At 41.4% G+C, this 19,073-nt stretch overlaps 1 long non-coding RNA gene across 1 annotated transcript; it reads left to right on the top strand.

Moving 5' to 3' along the window:
- The first annotated feature begins 2,649 nt into the window (after positions 1 to 2,649).
- On the top strand, positions 2,650 to 11,209 carry LOC116449674. The gene is made up of 2 exons (XR_004242493.1): positions 2,650 to 3,089; positions 9,579 to 11,209. It is a non-coding gene; the product is annotated as an uncharacterized LOC116449674 (long non-coding RNA).
- Positions 11,210 to 19,073: the final 7,864 nt, after the last annotated feature.

Genomic DNA, 19,073 nt, shown 5'->3' with positions numbered 1-19,073 from the left:
TGTTGCTGCCAAGGTGTCCACAATATAATACTTAATATTATGTTTCTCTACATATATAAATATATAACATACATTAACATTAATATTAATAATATTAATAATTACATGTTTGTTTATATAATATATTGATATTATTAATATAGCAATATATCATTAACATATCTATATGTAAATATATAATACATAATATATAATACATAATATATACTATATAATATTATATATTTAATATTTAATATTTAACATTAATATATATCAATGCATATCTCAACATAATACATCAATATTAATTATAAATTATATATAAAAATATATCTAAAGTAAAACCACAAACACTTAATTGTACTTATTTTATACTACATATACATAATGTTAAGTATTCATTTCGGACTCCAAGTCTGATTTTATGCCCTCCAGATCTCTCCTCCCTCATTCTATATTTTCCAATTCATAACATTATTGTAAACGCTGATGATGGCCATGATGTTCCTCAGGTAAATGCAGACCAAGAGGAAGGTCTGTCCTTCAACTGTTTAAAATGAAGACATGGAGTAAAGAAAGCAACTTTGATGGCTCAATCTTGTCTTATATTCCAGCACCTACAACTTTATGGCAAAGAATGGTGTGAACCTTGAAACTTCAGCAACAAACCACAAGTTCCCAGTTTGCTCTCCTGTCTTTTGAAAAATTCCTTGAGTATGAAACCTGATGGAGTGACATCAGATCCCTTCAAACTACAGCTGCTGAAGTTTCTGAAGGTGTGTGTTGTTCTTGTAACAGTTGTGTTGTTTTGCCTTTGCTGGGATTTATATATTCGGAATCCAGATCAGAGCAGCACCACCACTGGACAGTGTTGGAAGGGGCAGGGACTGGTGTGTTCCCAGCAAGTTCCTCTACTGTCTTTTGGTACCAGATGCTCACTTGGAATGGAGTTCTAATGCCCAGGGCCATGACCTTGTGATTTTACTCTTTTAGGACAGGAGACGTGCTGCTGTCTTGTCATTTGGTTGAGAACAAGATTTTCATTCTTCCTGACAGGTACAAAAAGCTATTTGTGTGTGTGTGCAGCTGGCAGTTATGTAATTTTCAAGCTGGACACTCCCTCTTGCCCTACTATTTCTTCCAATATCCGTGTCACACCCTCAGATTCACAAAGGTCACTTTAACACCTCATTATTCCCCATTAGTGCAGCCCCCACCAATTCAGTGGGGAAATCCAGCCAGGGGTGTCTTACTACTCTGACAAGCCTTTTCTTCTTTTTTCCTTTAAGTCTCCCTACCTAGATAGGAATCAAGAGCTCATTTTCTTATAAAAGTGATTCATAACAGCAGCAAGACGAAGAGAGCCGTGCTGATGACTGATCATCTTAATATATTGAGTGTTTGCAAGGATCCTGAGCTGTCTAATGCACTTAGCCATAATCAGGAGATAACTGCTGTGCTTAAGTACTTTAATTTACCTTGGACTACATTTCATGTGTCATTCTAGCTCCCTGATATCATTGCTTTTACCAAAAGAAATTTCAATAATAAATCAACACGAGCACATCTATAAATTCAGCCAAAGAGAGAGATTAGAGAACCTTGGTATCAGTTCAATTTTCCAGTCCTATTCAGCTCCCTGTTGCCTACCAGGATAGGGGAGGGATATAGAGAATGGGTTCATTAAGAATCTGTGATGATGTGTTTAAATAGTGCTGTTTTTCTGAAGGAACTGTCCAACAGTGGAATGCAGCCAGTGATAATTTGTTAAAGCTGTTCGAGGGTTTGAGAGCAGCAATCATTTATCTGAGTGAGGATTGCAAACTGCATTTTTATCCTTCTGCAGGCTCCTAATGGCGTGGAAATTGAAAGTATCGTTTTTGCTCCAGCAAATGTATGTAATAGCATTAATGATCACCTTCATTGCCTTGTTACATCTGCTCCTACCAGTGTTCAACCAATACCTCCTGGCCAAGAACCAGTGATTCCAGGGAAAAGTAGATTTGCTCAGATGTCTTCACTCTCAGAAGACATGGGAGGCATATTTTGGTTATATTTAGAAAATAGTCAATAAATGAAACCTGCATCTGCATCTGCTAAAGTCTTAGCAAGATGGTGCATGAAAATATTTGCATGTTAACACCAAGAGGATGTTCATGGCTGAGAGGATGTTTGCAGAGATGGATGCTGCCAGATGCAAGGGAACTGGATGTTAAAGGAATGTGATTCCCCAGTTAATGAAAGCAGCTATATTTTATAAAGTCTCAGAGCACAGCAGAAATCACCAACTCAAAAGTCTCTTAAGGGAATATGTTTGGAAAACAAAAATTAAAAAAAATATATAAAAGCTTTAAAATAATTTTTTATATTATTGAAGTTAAAATGACACACATTATCTTTTCAGATACACATAGGTAATTCTCTTTTTATATACACATGGATAAAACCTTCATCTATATTTATCTGCTGGTTATGCAAGCGACTTCTTGTAAATTAGGCAGCCAAGCAGTCATGTCATTAGGTAATATATGCATTTTGAAAAGCTAACTAAATACGTATTTTTAGTGATTTGAATGAGAAAAAGTTGTGTGACATTTCTGCAAGGAGGGGGAGATGGAGTTGTGGTCTCTGGATGGAAACTGTTATTATCTGTGTTAGCAACGAGAGATGTGGCATTTGGGCCAGAAATGGAAAACTCTGCTCCTTCCACGGCTGGATTTTCATATGCCACTAACACATTGCTGCAGGAGCTAAAATTTAGCTTTATCAGACATCATAAACCCTGCTCTCATAATTCCTGCATCTGTGATATCCCATCTATTTTTATGGAATCTTAACTGGGTGCACTGAAAGGCCAAGGAATTTCCACCTCTAAGTGAGATATGGATCCCTGTGTGATGAAAGGGAAAAACAGCCCAGTGAGAAAAATCCCAGGCTGAGGAAGGTGAAATCAAAACCTCATTCTCTTCGGAATTAGATGAATTGATGAGATTATATTTGCAAAGGTAAATACTGGGGCTAGGACCTGTTCCTTGATCTTCCAGAAGAATATGATGAGTAGGTGTTGATTACCATTCTACACGCTCTCTTCTGCTTGTCAGAGTGTGGTAAGTAAAATGTTAACATTTGGTTCCCACTTACATTTTACTGTCTGCCCAGTTTCTCTGTTATTCTCTCTTCTCTGATATTTTTTGAACTGCTATATTTTTAAAAAAAGAGATGTATGGTTTTCCTGTTGCTGGACAGCAGCTTAGATCAAGGTCAATATTTATTTCAACATCATTTAATCTTATGGAATTAAATGGAGCTGTACTGATAATTTCTTTCTGCTGTAAATACTTCAACCGTCAGAATGAAAACGCCTCCTTTAGTTCATAGATAGTCAATTTTTGTCACCAAAAAATGGACCCAATAATGTATTATATGGATAATGTGGTTTACATCTCAATAAGCGACAAACCTCAGCTTCACAGTTTGGACCTGTTGCCAATTATCAGGCAAGAAACAGGAAAAAACCTGTTTTCCCCAGAAATGGTACTTTACCAATGTAAGAATAAACACACGCACTTGTGCAGCACTAGCTACTGTTTTTAATTACTCAAATGAAGATAAAATATTTAATTGCAAAGTTTGTTACAGATTTTTGCCATCTTTTAGCAAACTTCATTTCCAAACATTTATACTTAGTGAAATGCAGGAACAAAATAATAAAATAGAATCAAATGCAAAATAGATTTAAGGTCCAGCTGGCTTTTTGATGTACAAAATTATTTTACCTTATAAATTCTTTGATTTTTATGTTGCCTAGAAAGAACAAAGAAAGCCAGGATTCACAGTGAAAATTACTTTTACTCAAGGAGAGAATGATTTCAACAGAATTGGAAGCAGAAAATATTTCAGACAATATAATTGGCATCCCTGCCCATGGCAGAAGGGTTGGAGGCAGATGATCTTTAATGTCTCTTCCAACCCAAGTAATTCCCTAATTCTATGCTATAAATATTTCAATAGTAGAGTTTTAAAGGTAAATCCACCTAATGACGTGTGCTTGAATTTTTTGAATCATTCACTTGCTGATTTAAATAAAAATGAAGCATTTAAAGGAGCATCAGATGCACAGGATTTGGTTCACAAAATGATTTGTGTGCCACCAAAGCACAGCAGGATCCAGTCACATCTTAGGTGTAGCTGGCAGTAAAGGCATCCCTGATGGGATATTCTGCTCCTCCCTGCCTTGTCTCCATCCTGCAGTCAAGAGTCCTCTCCAACATCCACCTGTGGGAATAAAATCATGTTGATGATAAAAAGGAACATTAAGCCACCCCACACAAAGGCAAAAATAATAAAAAGAGGGCATTATAGTTGTAGGGATAAAGTGTACAAGGGAAGGGGAGGGACACAGAGCTGAGAGAAACAAAACAGGGAAGGAAGGGAAAAAACCTCCTTTCAGCCTGGATTGTCTCCTGCTTCCTCTTCAGGCACTCAGGAGTGTGAGTGTGGCCTTCCCCCCACACTGGCACAGAGCCCTGGCCACGCTCAGCATCACAGGCAGGTGACAGTGCCCAGAGTCATCTGAGCTGGCTCCAGTGGCTCTGTGAGTGTGGCTGCTCTATCCCAGGGCCAAACACCTGCAAAATCACCCCACAGTGAGCAGCTGGGCCAAGGGATGGCTGGAATTCAGCTCCCAGCTCACGGTTCTTGTGGGATGTGACCCCCGGCACTCACTCAGGCCAGCTGTGGTGCAGCATCCTGGGCAGTGCAGGTAGGAGCTGAATGTGGGACTGTGCCATTCCCACAGTTCTTCTGTTTGCTGGTGGGTGCCCTAAGGCAGCTCCCATTTTTAGGGAGATCTAGGAGAGGCTTTTCTGAAAAGGGTTGGAGTGGAGTCAAAATGAATAATAGCCCGTGCAGCCTCCGAGCACTGCTGGAGCCGCTAAGTATTAACAAACAGAATTAACATTTACAGGTTAAAGATCTGTTTGCTTGGTGGTTATTTTTCAGCATTAAACATAATTTATGGCTGGCTGACTTATGGGCATGGAGTCATTTAAGATATTAAACAGCACCAAGTAGCTGCTTCATCGCTGCTGAGCAGCTCCAAGTCTTGGGCTCAGCTCCCTGTGCCATCCCTCTGAAACAAAGACACCATTAATAAACTGCTCTGCACAGAACCAGCAAGGCCTGAGCATTGCAGCCTCATTGCAGGGGTAATAGACTTAATAATGAACAAATGACACTGGAATAGTTTGAGGCTATTATTTTTAGGAATGTATGTGCCTCGCTGGAGCTCTGTATGTGGTAAGCCTGGCTCAAGGAAAACATTCCATGGTTATTCACATCACAGTCTGCTCTGTGCTAGTTTTCTGTAAAGAGATCCAGACAAAAGCTTCCAAAGGACGAGGTGCCAAGGTCAGAGCCAGTTATTACTTAAGAAAATATTGTTGGAATCAATGAGAAGTGGTGTGGGAGTGGAAGGAGGAACTGTGGCTGCAGTCTCTCAGGATTTCACTTCACATCTGTCTCTACAAGAAAGACACAACTCACACTATTAGCTCTTTGTGGGTTACTTGAGTGGAATGGTTTGGAGGGGGCAGGGGGAGAGAAGAATGTTTATATCAGGTTTTCTTATAGACCTAAAATTTTGGCAGGCAGTATAGAAAACTTTGAAATTGCCAAATATTTCAGGGGAACTTGGGGTAAGTACTGAGCGAACTTTAAACCACCTCCTGGGATCTGCATAAGGACTTAGTGTAGCTATTTGAAACCAAACTAAATATAGAGATTTTGCATAGTTCCAACCCCAAGTCAGACTGTGCTGGCAGTTCAAGCTGGGTTCTCCTTTGGGCTCTCAGTTTTGTTTGAATTTGAAACTCTGAGCAAAACTCAGGAGATGCAAACATATGCAGACAGTTTCCCCCCTGAAGTGCTAACTGACTTGTGAACCAAAACCCAGTTGAACTCCAGTCTATTTAAAATCCATCAGGAAAACACTTGGCTAAGGACAACTTTTTATTCCCTTACACACAGAAAAGGGAGATAAAATGGTAGCACAACACCAACCACACAAAAGCATTTTTAGAGAACGAGAGAGTCTCCATCCTCCATACAATACAATTTTGATAGAGGGTGTCACATCATCTCCCTGAACATCTCTACTCCTCTGGAAGGGTTTGGATATGGATAGCAATGGGTCTTCCACAATCCTAATGAGATAATTTGCATCTACCAGAGTATTGTAGAATGGCTAGAGACAAACTAAATTTAACAAATTCACATCATCTAAGCTGTGATTTCACCTGTGGACTCAGAACATTTCCAGAACCACTGCACTGTCCACCTCCCTTCCTTTTCCTTCTCCAAGATAACAAATTTTAAAAGAAATTTTGGGTGAGGGCCTGCTGACCACCTTCCTCCTGCACTGGATTGCCAGACCCATGACTTCCACAGCAATACCTCAGTAATAAGCACAGACAAAAATGTTGTAATTCTGCCAAAGCTCTCATTAGAAAACAAAAAATAATGTTTATGGAGAAAGCTGTTCACAGGAAACTGGAAAGAAAACACTTGAAATTCGGACGGGTTCATGGCATGGCAGTTGCACACAGCCTGGTGTGTCAGGAGGCACTGGCCAGTGCATGCAGGAGGTGACGAGGGTGAGCACTTGGGCAGCACAGCACTCATCTGTGCAAGATGGGCTCCCACTGGGATGAGGGGCAGGACAGAAGAGCCTGGCTCTCATTAAAGAGGACATCTGGCCAGTGACTGTTCAGTTCAGGCAGGTTAACAGCTGGGTGTGCTGTGTGATTAACCATTTACAGGTGTGCTTGTATAGAGCATTCTCCTGTTAGCTCTGAGTCCTGGGGCCTTTGCTCTGTCCCTGTGGTCCTCCTGGTCCCATGAGGCAGCAGCTCTTGTAACAAAGGCTGCACATCCCCCAAAGTACTCAGATGCACTAAACAGCTAAAAAAGTTCATGTTGTGATGTAAAGAGCTGCAGCTACAGAAAGAGGCAATTTTCAGAGTCACCCAAAAGCAAAGAAAGGCCAGAGGGAAAAGAGGGATAAAACAGCTGGGATGAACTCACTGAAGAAAAGTGATGTTGGGTCTGCAGAGGGAAGCAGCAGAGCAGGGCCCATGTCAAGAGCTGGGACAGGGATGGCCAGTGTGGGACTCCTGAAAAATAATTGCAGAATAACAGAAAGGTTTGAGCCCAGCTTTAAGGTTCCTGCATTCGTGTCGCTCTTTAGCAATTCAGCAATCACACCATGGAGAGCACCTTGTCCTCCACCACCATGTGAGATTCCATTCTCAGATGGAATCTATCTTCAGGGCCACAGTGTGAGCCACACTTCTGACGAAGGGTCTTCAACCTTAAGAACTGTTACAAAGTGAAATTCATTCCCACCATAATTAGCATGCCTGTGTTAACAGATGGGCAGCTGAGATTGTGAGAGTCTTGTTTGTTCAAGGTCACACAGGAAATCTACAGCAGAACCCTGATAGGAACACAAGTCTCCAGAGCCCAAACCTAATGCTTGAAGCACAAAGCTTCCCTCAAACAGCCCAGCTGGCAGCTCACTGGTGGAGTGCAGCAGGTAAGGGCTGACATTCCAAGTCCTTTCAACTGATGTTATTAGCACAGAGCAGCAAAGACATGTGTGGTGGAGTATTGGCAGCCAAAGGGATAAGTGATGATTGTAAGGGAAAGTGTTTCTGGCCATCTGTTTGCAAATAATCCAAATTATTACTTTTAGGAGTGCTGGTTCTGCCTTAGCCATATTTATGGGGTAGGGCAGCTCTTCTCCAGCAGTGGGTGGCTGAGAAAAAACACTTCCTTCTGGAAAAAAAACAGAAAAACTTTATATAGTTCTAGTTCATCCTTCTGATACAGTACCAGACCTTTACATCCACAAGTTTCTTATTAAACAGAACCATACAATCTGGATAACAAAAAATATCACGGTGCATTAGGAGAGCAAAGGTGCAGAGACACACACAGATCTGAGCATGTGAAGCTTTTGCTTTCTAAGGTTTAAATCTCTTCTGCTGTAATTACTGCAGAAGAAAAACAGCTTTCATAAAGCAGTGTCCCTTTCCCTGCACGTGCAAGGTACCTGCTTTCCTCTCTCTGACACTCACACAAACAATTTAATTCCTACCAACCCAAGGTGCTTGAGTGTCCAAGCAGCGACAGGAACGAGCCCTGTCTCCTCATGTGCTCTGGAAAACAACAAGAGCTGCAGGACAGCACAGACCAGAGCAAGGAGGGATTGCTGCTCAGGAGATTCGAGCCATGAAATCTCTATTTCCAGGCACACGGAGCATCCCTCTCTCTGGCAGCAATAAAAGGCAAAGAGAAGGCAGCTCCCCTCCACCCAGAGGAGCAGGTCAGGGCTGAGGACAGCCTGAGGCTCAGCACCAAAGCTGAGGAAGAAGGGATGTCCCTTTGCCACTGAGCTTTGGTAGGAACTTGCTGTAACACAAAACTCAAAGTCTAACTTTTCCTTTGGCTCTCACAGGTGTCCTCCATGGAACATTCCCTCCCCAAACCATGCAAACATTGCCCTCCACCACACTAAGGTACCTTCTACATATGAAAAGCCTATGAAGTGAGTGGCAGAACAAGTTCTACATTCTGATTTATTGTCTGCTTTGCCTCAAACCCACAGGACTATATATTAAGGGGGGAAAAAACCCCCATGCTGTCTCTGTATTTATAACCTTGTCATTTAAACACTTGGCAGCCTTTCAGCTGCTCCATATGGTCACTGTATTAAGCTTTACCATAAAAGGAACTAAGCAGCAAAGTTGAAAGAAAGCTGATATTGTATGGCTTAAAAGTCTGGCAGTAAAAATAATAATCAAGGCAAGTTCTCAATAACGGCCATTTGTGGTACCTCAGGAACTTCAAAGGCCTTGTAATGAAACACTGTCATCCTTAAACACTTCTGGCAGGCTGTCTTCAGACAAGAGGGCTTGGAATACACACTTCAAAGCTGCTGGTAACCTTGTGCCTCAAAGAAATAGGATTTTTTTTTCAGTAGGTGGCATCAGAAGGAGAGAAAATTAGAATTTAGAAATTGGGAAAATTCTACGCCATTGAAAGGGTAGGATAAAATAGCAAAGAAATAAAATCCTCTGGAAGAAAGTTTGGAAATGGGTGGTAATGGGTCTTTCACAATCCTAATATGATAATTTATACTTATCAGAGTATTACAATATGAAGACAAACTAAATGTAACAAATTCCCATCATAAGTGCATGGTTAAGTGTATTTCTGTACACACTTGTGGTTGATATGTCAGCACCTGCCTGCAGATGAGAGACCTCCTCCCCCAAACTGCCCTTTTTTGGCAGAATTCAGAGGAAATGCCCTGCTAAGGTAAATAACAAGAGAAACCCAAACTGCTCAGTGTGGAGCTCAATCTCCCATCCCTAAACTTGTATCAGCTTTGGCAGGTTTAGAACTTTATGGTTGTTGTTAAGGAGTTGGATATTTATGTTTGTTCTTTGAGATAAAAAATATTTATCACCAGCTAATTCTAATTTTTTAATTTTTTTTTTCATCACGGGGTTTTCTTTTGAAATACACCCCAGCTGTGGATGAGAGGCAGCTGAAAGAACTCCCACAGCAGCATCTCCTCACAGCCCCGTGGCACTTCCCAGGAGTTGGGGCCCTCATCTGTGGAGAACAAATCAGAATTGACTCCCCTGTGAACCTTCCGACTTTCATATTGGAATCAAAAATGCCTCACACCACACTTGCTATTTTTAAACATCATCTGTGACTATTTGCAATGTAAATAATCTTTAGTAAAAAAAAAAAAAAATTGCTTATCCTGTGCAATAATCCATTGCTTCCTTTGTAGAAACTGGGCATGGATATGATCCTGACACTGCACATGTGGAAAATAAATAGAGTTTTTGTACAGTATTTTCATTTGGGAGTGGAGAGAGAGGAGACATAATTAATTAATAAAATGAAAATCCAAAATCATTTTGAACTCAGTATTCTTTCCTAGTTGTTAACTCCCCAGAATGTTTCCTATTATTTTCTTACCCACAGTGCAAGTGAGGAGCTGAAATATTGAATTGCCCTGCTGTGTTGGACCAGAGCTATCCAAACCCTGACATTTAATATTCCCAAATTCTATATATACATATTCTGGTCATATTTGGACAATCTCACCAGGAAACAGAGGCAATCAACCCCCACCCACTGTCAGAGGAGAATTCCCATTTTGCATTAATACCAATACAAGTCTGAAGATTGAGATCTATAACAATAAAGCTTCTGGTGTTCTGCATGTAAGAGATCCGTACAAGACAAGCAGCTCTCCCATGACTCCAGCAAATTCCAGTTGCTTTGCTAACTACTGCCCTGGACTGCTTTTGAATGTTAATTTTCTCGTGTGAAACGTCTAATTATCCTTCAGGATAATCTCTGCTACTCTTTTGGATCACTCTGGGGCTTGTTAAGTGGAGTGATCTTTCCTGAGAATCTTCTGAGTTATTAAATGACTTATATGCACTAAAAGAAATTCCCAGTGGAATTCCTCTGGTCTCTGTTAATCAAAGAATCCATAATTCTGTTGACATTTTCACATCTTTTTTTCAGTGTGATTATGGGATGTTATTGAATGACCAAACTGGTTTTGATTAGAAAATCATCACCATCATCTCCTGCTCATGAAATGGGTCTGGAAAAACCAACCTGTGCCATTCCCTAGTAAGGAATCCTCAGGTAATTATCACTCCAAGACTTTATTGTGGGATGGGTTACAGAATCATGGAACGGGCAGGGTTGGAAAGGGAGCTCCAAAAATCCTCTTGTCCCAAGCCCTGCCCTGGGCAGGGACAGCTGCCACCAGCCCAGGTTGTTCAGTGCATCCCCTCTGAGCACAGCCTGTGAGCAGATATTGGTACCTGTGGCCGTGATTCATCTCTTCAAAGGAAACACCTAAAAATTAAATCCAATCAATCCAAACTTAAATTGTGGGAGCAGCAGAGAAAGCAGAACTGACAGATTGGAAACCTTATTAGTACTTATGCATGATTCATTTGTCTTTGGCACGCCAAAACACTTTGGAGTAAATTGTTGTTTTAAATACTTGTATATTCTGAAATTCAAAGTAACTTGTCAATGAAACATGAAATTTGTCAGTACTCTCATTACCTTTGTGCTCCAAAAATTTATAAATAAATAAATACACCTCCTTGATGTTGAATGTTTATCAGTCTTGCTTTTTTTTGACAATGATGTGATAGTACACTAGTAATGAAAGGTGGAAAATAATCAGAATCTGAGAAAAAATGTTTAATTCATGAGTCAAACATGCAAAACATTTCCAGTAATTAATAGAAATTCAATGTCTTATCAGATTATCGTTGTGAGTTGCTGTCTTTCTCAGCTGGATCCAGGAAATATTTAAAAGACATAATATACAAAATAATTCATGAGCCTGCACTTTTTCTGAAGGCATGAGGATGCAGCTGTACTTTCAAACTTGTGCCATTTTTTGGTGGAATTAATCTGCTTTCCAAAAGTTGCTGGTTTTTATGCCAATGCCCTATTGTTCACTTAAATAAATAATCCTGAGCTGCCTTGGGACAAAGGGATGATGTCCATCCCTTTGTTTAGCTTGGACGTGGGCACACTTGTATTCCATTTATAAAACCCCAAAATGCATCCAGCTTCTGCCTCACTTTTATTAGATGACCTTTGGCTTGTGGGCAATCCCTGGTTGATGTATTTTCCAAAACTGAGTAGGAATTCAGCTGTTGGTATGAAAGAATAAAGCACTGAAAAGTTTTCATTGTGCTCTTAGCACTGAACTTACTGCTATGAATTCAGTTTAGAGGGCACAATTTGGGCCATGTGAGGAACTCTAAATGAGATATGACATTTATTACTGAAGCAGGATGCAAAGTGTGATTTCCTTTCCCAAACCTCATCTTAAAACATCAGAGAAGTGGCATCTGCATACAGGCATTCATATCTCCCAAACATCAGAAGTAAACTTTATAATAACCTCTCAAATTGAACCAGCCAGGCTGAGAAAACACTCGGAAATGCACGAAATTTTACTGCATCTGCTCATGTGAATGTTTTTTTGAGATGGGAGAACTCAAGCTAATTAGACAAGCTGATTATTGCCACCAAGGTGGAATTACTGGCATAAAAGCTGTATTTTAATATACATAATACTTAAAAACCAGTGCTGTCGCATAATGACATGCAGATGTAGAAGTGACACGTGCATGTGCCATGTCTGGGGAGTTTCCCTGTTCATGTTTGCTCTTTCCATTCAGAAGACCCCCAATTTCCTCCCCATGAACCTTGGTCTGTCTTGAACACTCCTTCCAATCAGTAATGCCCAACACACCTGACTGTAGCTGCAAGACACCAGGAGGTTATAAACCAGAAACACTGTGAGAGTTTTCTTTCAAAAACTATAGTGACCACCTTTGATTCTTGATGGAAATAAATGTTGGAAAATGCATATCTTCATTAAAATACAATTATTAGCTTATAATTCTGTATATACCCCTTTACACACGGCAGATTTCTCCATATTTGCAGAACAGCAGATTTCAGATCATTTTCTGCAAACAGAAGTGAGTGTTAAAAGTGCCTGACTTTCCCACTACACAACCTGGACAAAAATAGCTTTCCCCTTGAGTAATGCACTTCCCAGCACGGAATTGCTAAGAGGGGTGGTTAAAATGGGGACAAAATACTTCACCACTGTTTTCTCAGCAAATCTTTGCCTTCTGGAAGCAAAGATCTGGGGTCTCCCTACTCGATTATGCTACACAAGATTTCCTAATGTCTGCAAACTCTGTCCCAAGGAAATCCTAAACTTGAAGCTGTCACAGTTTAATGAATAAGACAAAAATCTGAAGAGTGTAGATCATTCTTATACATCAGCTCCAGAATTGTACATTTTTATTACCACAAATAAAACATAAATGAGTGACAAATCACCCAGAAGCTTTTGAAAAAGTGTTTGATGAGGTGGTGTAGATATTCTGGTTATTTTTTCCTACAATACTTGAAGAAAATATTGTACATTGAGATGCCGAAAGCTGAGGACCATGCTCTGATTTGAAATGGAGTGGCAAAAAGGAAAAATGCTGGACAGCCCCAGTGCTGTAATTGATACCAGAGGCTGGGCAGAGCAGATGGGGGCAACTGATGCCTGTGCCAGTTTGGTTTGTACAAAGTGGGTAAATCTCTTCTGTTATCTCCCTTCCTCAGACTGGATTCACAGCAACGGCCCTGGTTTGTATCTGCTCTCACAGGAACCTTATTTCTGGTGAAGATGTTGAAGATAACTTAAATTGCCTCTTACCCACAGGCTCTTAAATGCAATCAATATCTACTAACACCACGAGCTATTAATCAAAGAGGGGTGACATATTCTTATTTGACCTTTATGAGCAAACCCTCTTAGTGATGATACTTTACTGCTTAACACTACCATTTTGTTCCAACATTATTCATCTTTGGAGAGACTACAAGCCCACAGAAATCAATGGCATAAGGGACAGAATTTCATCCTTGAGGTATGGATTCAGGGTTATGCAATGCAAGCCTGCAACACCTGCAGGTTTATAAGCAGGGAAGATTCATTTATCTTTTGACCCAACACACACATTGACATTGAGCAGCTATTTTTGATTGATCATTGTTCCCTGGGAGGGTGGGCAGGCCCTGGCACAGGGTGCCCAGAGCAGCTGGGGCTGCCCCTGGATCCCTGGCAGTGCCCAAGGCCAGGCTGGACATTGGGGCTTGGAGCAGCCTGGGACAGTGGAAGGTGTCCCTGGGCATGGCAGAGGGTGGCCCTGGATGGGCTTTAAGGCCCCACCCAGGCCATCCCGGGGCTCCATGAAGTGATAACCTGATGCTCAGATTTCTTTCCTGCATCTCAAATTAAAAATCCTGTTCACCCTGTGTGGGCATATCCCTGTCTGCTGAGGAGCAGCCAAGAGCAGAAGCGTTGCAGCTCTGAAGCCAATACCTTGTACCACCATGGAAATTAAAGCACAGAATTTAATGGGATATCAACATTGTCCATAAGACAATGATAATGTATTGTTTTATACCAAGCTGTTAAATATAATTCAAGGTAATATATCTTCAGCTGTAAGGAAGTGTTTACACTTGTTATATCATCACAAATAAAACAATGAGCTCATCAACCAGTATTTAGTGTCTTAACACCTCCTATAAATTTTACTAAAGTCATCAAGTAAGGGAAAAGACCAGCTTTTATACATGGGGAACAAAACATATCTTTGCAGAGCAGTGTGCCCCAACTGCTCAGATGCTTACTGACTGCGAAATAACTGGGCCCTCATATGTAGAAATTGTATCATTTTTTTAAGTTAGACAGATGCTAAAGAAATTCTTGTACTTCAGTTTTAGAATCAGGCACATTGCTATTTTTTCCCTGTGTTTATACAGGGCACAATTTTTAATATATAAAGATTGTGTAAAACACAGTCAAATTCTACTGTTAGCTGTATAAGAATTTTTATTTTCTGTGGGTGAAAATAGTGTGGAAATTGCATAAGTGTCAGGGGAGCCTCGGGGAAATACACTGAAATAATAGACACAGGGGTCAGTCAAAAGTCATAGGGTCATGGAACGGCTTGGGCTGGAAAGGGCAGAATCACAGAATCACAGAATATTCCAAGCTGGAAGGGACCCATAAGGATCATCAAGTCCAAGCCCCGGACTTGACACAGACACTCCAACATTCCCACCCTGTGCCCGAGAGCTGAATTGAACTGAACTGAAAAAAAAAGGAGAAAAAGGAGAAAATTAGCTAATTCCTGAAAGAATGATACATGCTGTTTGCAACGAATATTGCAATGAATCATGCAAATCCAGAACCACTTTATCCCCAATTTTACAGCGGTTCCTACACTCTGCAAACTTCCCATCTTTTACCTGCTGAGCATAACTGGAACTGCTCATTCTGCACATCCACTTGACTCAAATCTCTCTCATAACTCCCTAGCTCTTTAAGAAATGTTGACCTCATTGGTTTCCTGCTTACAAACAGATAATTCCTCCCACTTCACGTCTTTATTGGGAGAACAAAACACTCCATGAGCAATTAATCCCCCTGTGCTAATGACATCCCCTGCTGTTCGCACAAAGCCTTTGGCAGAGCTGCAGCACCTGACGGATTTCAGCAGCACACACACGTCCAGGAACTCTCTGCACTGCAACAGATGGCGGGGAAAAGGTTGAGCTGAGGAAATTCCAGCCTCCAGCGATTCCTTGCGGACACCTGCAAGCCGCTGTGGCGGGGAGTGGCTGCTGAAGCCGCACCAGGTCCGGGTCACTCTGCCTGGGGACACATTTGCCGCACTCCCCGTGTGCCACCACCCCCTGACTCAGGGACAGACTGCACCGAGGGGCACAGCTCGAACCTTCCTCACTTGGCCACAGCACAATTTATTAAAACACATCCATTAAATCACCCGATGGACGAAGTGATGAGAATTTTACAGCACTGCCTCATATTATGCCCTGAGCTCTCCTTATTTCTGTACTGAAACTCTCAAGGTAATCGCAGGGAGAAAAATAACCAACCATATAAACAAATAATGTATTTTATAACCACAAATAGACTGCATCCCTAAAACTGAATTACTGTGCATCTTATTCTGGATTATTTTATGCAATTACTTCGTCGATTGCCAGTGAGATAATGCTGAGGTGAGCTTTCAACCTTTCAAAATTAGACCTTTATGCACAAATATGTTTTGAAGAATAGCAAATGATTTAAAAGTCCACACGTAATAGTGGCATTAAAAATTGTAGCAGGCCTATAATTGAGCTAATGGAGAAGCTGATGGAAAGACAAGATAACAAAGGAGAAATGATGCTGGAAAAATTGCTTCACTTTGGGTCCAAACGGCAAAAGGAGCTTGAGAAGCCCAGGGTTTCATGTGCAGTTAGTCTCAAAATTGAGAGATTCGAATATAATAAAAAGACATTATGTAACACATGGCTAAAAAGAAATGAAAAAGGACAAGAATATTCCACCTATACTGTCATTCTTTAAAATTACTGCTATCAGGAGGCTTTCACAATTTTGGGAAACTTGCTTGAGAAGTTGTTCTTCACAGAAGGAAAGTGTCTTAAAGGGCATGACATGCTTCATCTGGTGAGAGCAATTTGAAGAGTTATCAAGCATGTAAAAAACATAAAATAGAGGTGCCTGATTAGAGGTGACAAATTAGATGCTGGATAACAATAATGAAATTTACTGTGGACAATACACAGCCAAAGAAAAGGTATTTTGTATGATTTTCATCTCAAAATATAAAAACTCCTTCTTTCATACTTTCTTTTAAAATGTCCAACTGTCTTTATGACTTCATTGTTTCTATACAGCGGATCAAAGTTTTATGGCACTGGGGGCTGGGTCTTTCTCTGTTTTCATAAATAATGCCATTATTTTGAAGAGACATTGAAAAGGAAATACAGCACAGATAAGCTGATACAAAGGCTGCTTTGGAATATTGTTTTATTGTCCTCCTGCTGAACAGTCTGAAGTCAGTTCTTGCTATCACCAAACCTTTCAGAGCTTTGGCTTCAATTTGCAAACCAGATAATTGTTGCTGAAAAAATAAACATCAGTGTGCTTGCTTGGAGGGGCAGAGGCTGAAGGAGGGAATGAGGGGCATTTGCCAGGGATGGTGTCAACAGTAATGGCTTGTAGTCAAACCCCTCACCTACATCCTCAATGGCATTAACTTCCCTGAAATAAAAGGAATAAAATTTTGTGCAGTTGTGGAATGATGTGGTGTTTGAGCCACAGTTTGTGCACCACGTCCTGAACATAGAGATGAGAGAATCTGCTCTGATCCCAGTGCTATTAGAGGGTGGCAGCAATGCTCCCCAGGAAATCAGGGATCCTTTAGCTGTGCCCATGCTGTCCTTGTGACTCTGGCTGGGACCTCTCTAATTAAAAACACCACTTCTCAAACCCTTCCAAGCTGCACATGCTCACTGGACACTGCCATGCTGAGATGCTCTGCCCTCACTGGTTTGGACAGGCACCGTAGGCTTCAGTTCCCCCAGGATGTTTCCCCAGTTCCAGGAACAAGTTATTTCTGCAGTTATTCCTATGTGTGATGACAGCAAAAAGCGCTTTCAGGTTAATCCTCTTCCAACCTGATATAACAAGAATTAATGCACTGTGCGACTTGTTCCGCGGCCTTCAGGTCTCATATGGCATAAAAATGTCAGGAAGCACTTCCTCTGCAGCTACAGTTATGTAATAACCTTCCTGTGCCACTTGCTCCAGCCTGGGAAATGTGCTCTGGCTCTTTGGGGGCTGCTCTCTGGACTCCCTAAAGGCAGCAGAGACATCACCCTCCATGTAATTTCTGTGTGCTGCAAGCGCAGTGTGGGGCTCCCTTCGCTGCAGCAGGGCTGGCACACTCCAGTGGGGGATGAAATAACAGTGTGGACATATCATCTGATGGACCTCAGCTTTAAAGGAAGGGATTGTTTTGATTACAGCAGGTAGAAGTAAGAAATGACCCTTAGAACACCACTTTTGGCTGCTACCCATCACTGTGTGTGAGGGGTTTTCCAGAAGCACCCCTGGTTAAACACTGCAGAAACTACTGGACTACTTTTAAATGACACTGAGGATCTAAACTTGCAAAAATAATCCAAAAACTTCCAACCATATATAACAACTCAAATATCTGACTTCTCTTCAGGTGTTTATATAAATAGGCATGTAAAGGAAAAAAACAAAACAACTTTGCTCTCTCCCCACCCCAAATAAATGCATTGTGTGAATTGTAAAAGCAAAGTACACATTGGGGCTTCAAGTGGACCCTATGGGACAGCCACACTCTGTGGCTAACTCACATTGTATGGACACTTGGTATCACTGAGGTGATTCTGAGCCAAAGAATCCAAGATTATAGCATTGAATATTTTATGTGAATTAATTCAGGCAAAGACTTGCACACATAAACTTCAAGTGCTGGTGCATGTTATAACTGTGCTAGAGCCTGTACAGAATAACTTTATCCTGCTGTTCATGGACTAAAAGCCTTCCTGAAGCACTGGGTACAGTGACACTGCTCAAATTTCACCCCTCCGTAATAGAATGGGAGGAGAAATGAAAAGCAAGTAGACAAAATTATGCAACATGTAAAGTAATAAAGCAGGTGTTTTATTCACTTGTCCTTTACTGTGACCCTGCCCTAATAAACCCAGTGACATATGGGTTGAGGAGCACTTCAGTCCATCTTGACCGCAGCTGGGAGATGTGGCACCAGGTGTTTTTACCTGCTGCATAAGCACTCACATGGACTTTGTACACAGCATTTATTCTCTGCTGCTTCACAATGAGCTGTTCTCAAGCCCACTGGCACCTGTGACCACAATAAATCCTCTCCCAAATCACTGTCAGCAGCAGTGACAGTGCTGGCACATCCATCCCCCAAAAGAAGCAATAAGAAAGTTTGGGTTCCCTGTAGGAATCAGAGACAGCTTGTTTGGGCTGATGCTGCACGAGCAAAGGAAACACAATATCTGCTAATACAGCAAGGGTTTCCCAGAGCTCTCGGTGCAGAAGAGATGCTTAGGGGCAAAAGGTTTGTTAAAATTTGGTGTCACAATTGCTCTCTTCACCAAATCAGGTCAAACAGAAGGACCTTGACAAATGACAGGGCTGTGAATCACCGATGGTGGGATGTTCTACAAGGGAAAGTGCTGGATCCTGCACCTGGGATGGGGCACCCTGGATGTACAGACAGGCTGGAACAAGAGGGTGGAGAGCTGAGACAGGAAGGGACCTGGGGGCCCTGGTGGATGTCCAGTGGGATCTGAGAGAGCAGAACAGGCTCCTCAGGGAATGGGCACAGCCCCGAGGCTGCCAGAGCTCCTGGACACCGCTCCCAGGGATGCACAGGCTGGGATTGTCGGGGTGTCTGTGCAGGGCCAGGAGCTGGATCAATGATCCTGATAGATGCCTTCCCACTCAGGACACTCTATGATTCTATTGCACCAAAATATTGCCTTCTTTCAGGTGTATTCTCTGA

Source organism: Corvus moneduloides, chromosome 12 (assembly GCF_009650955.1).
Source record: "Corvus moneduloides isolate bCorMon1 chromosome 12, bCorMon1.pri, whole genome shotgun sequence".
NCBI classification, from domain to species: domain Eukaryota; kingdom Metazoa; phylum Chordata; class Aves; order Passeriformes; family Corvidae; genus Corvus; species Corvus moneduloides.
Note: the sequence above shows the minus strand (reverse complement) of the source record. Positions and strands in the feature narration are given on the sequence as shown.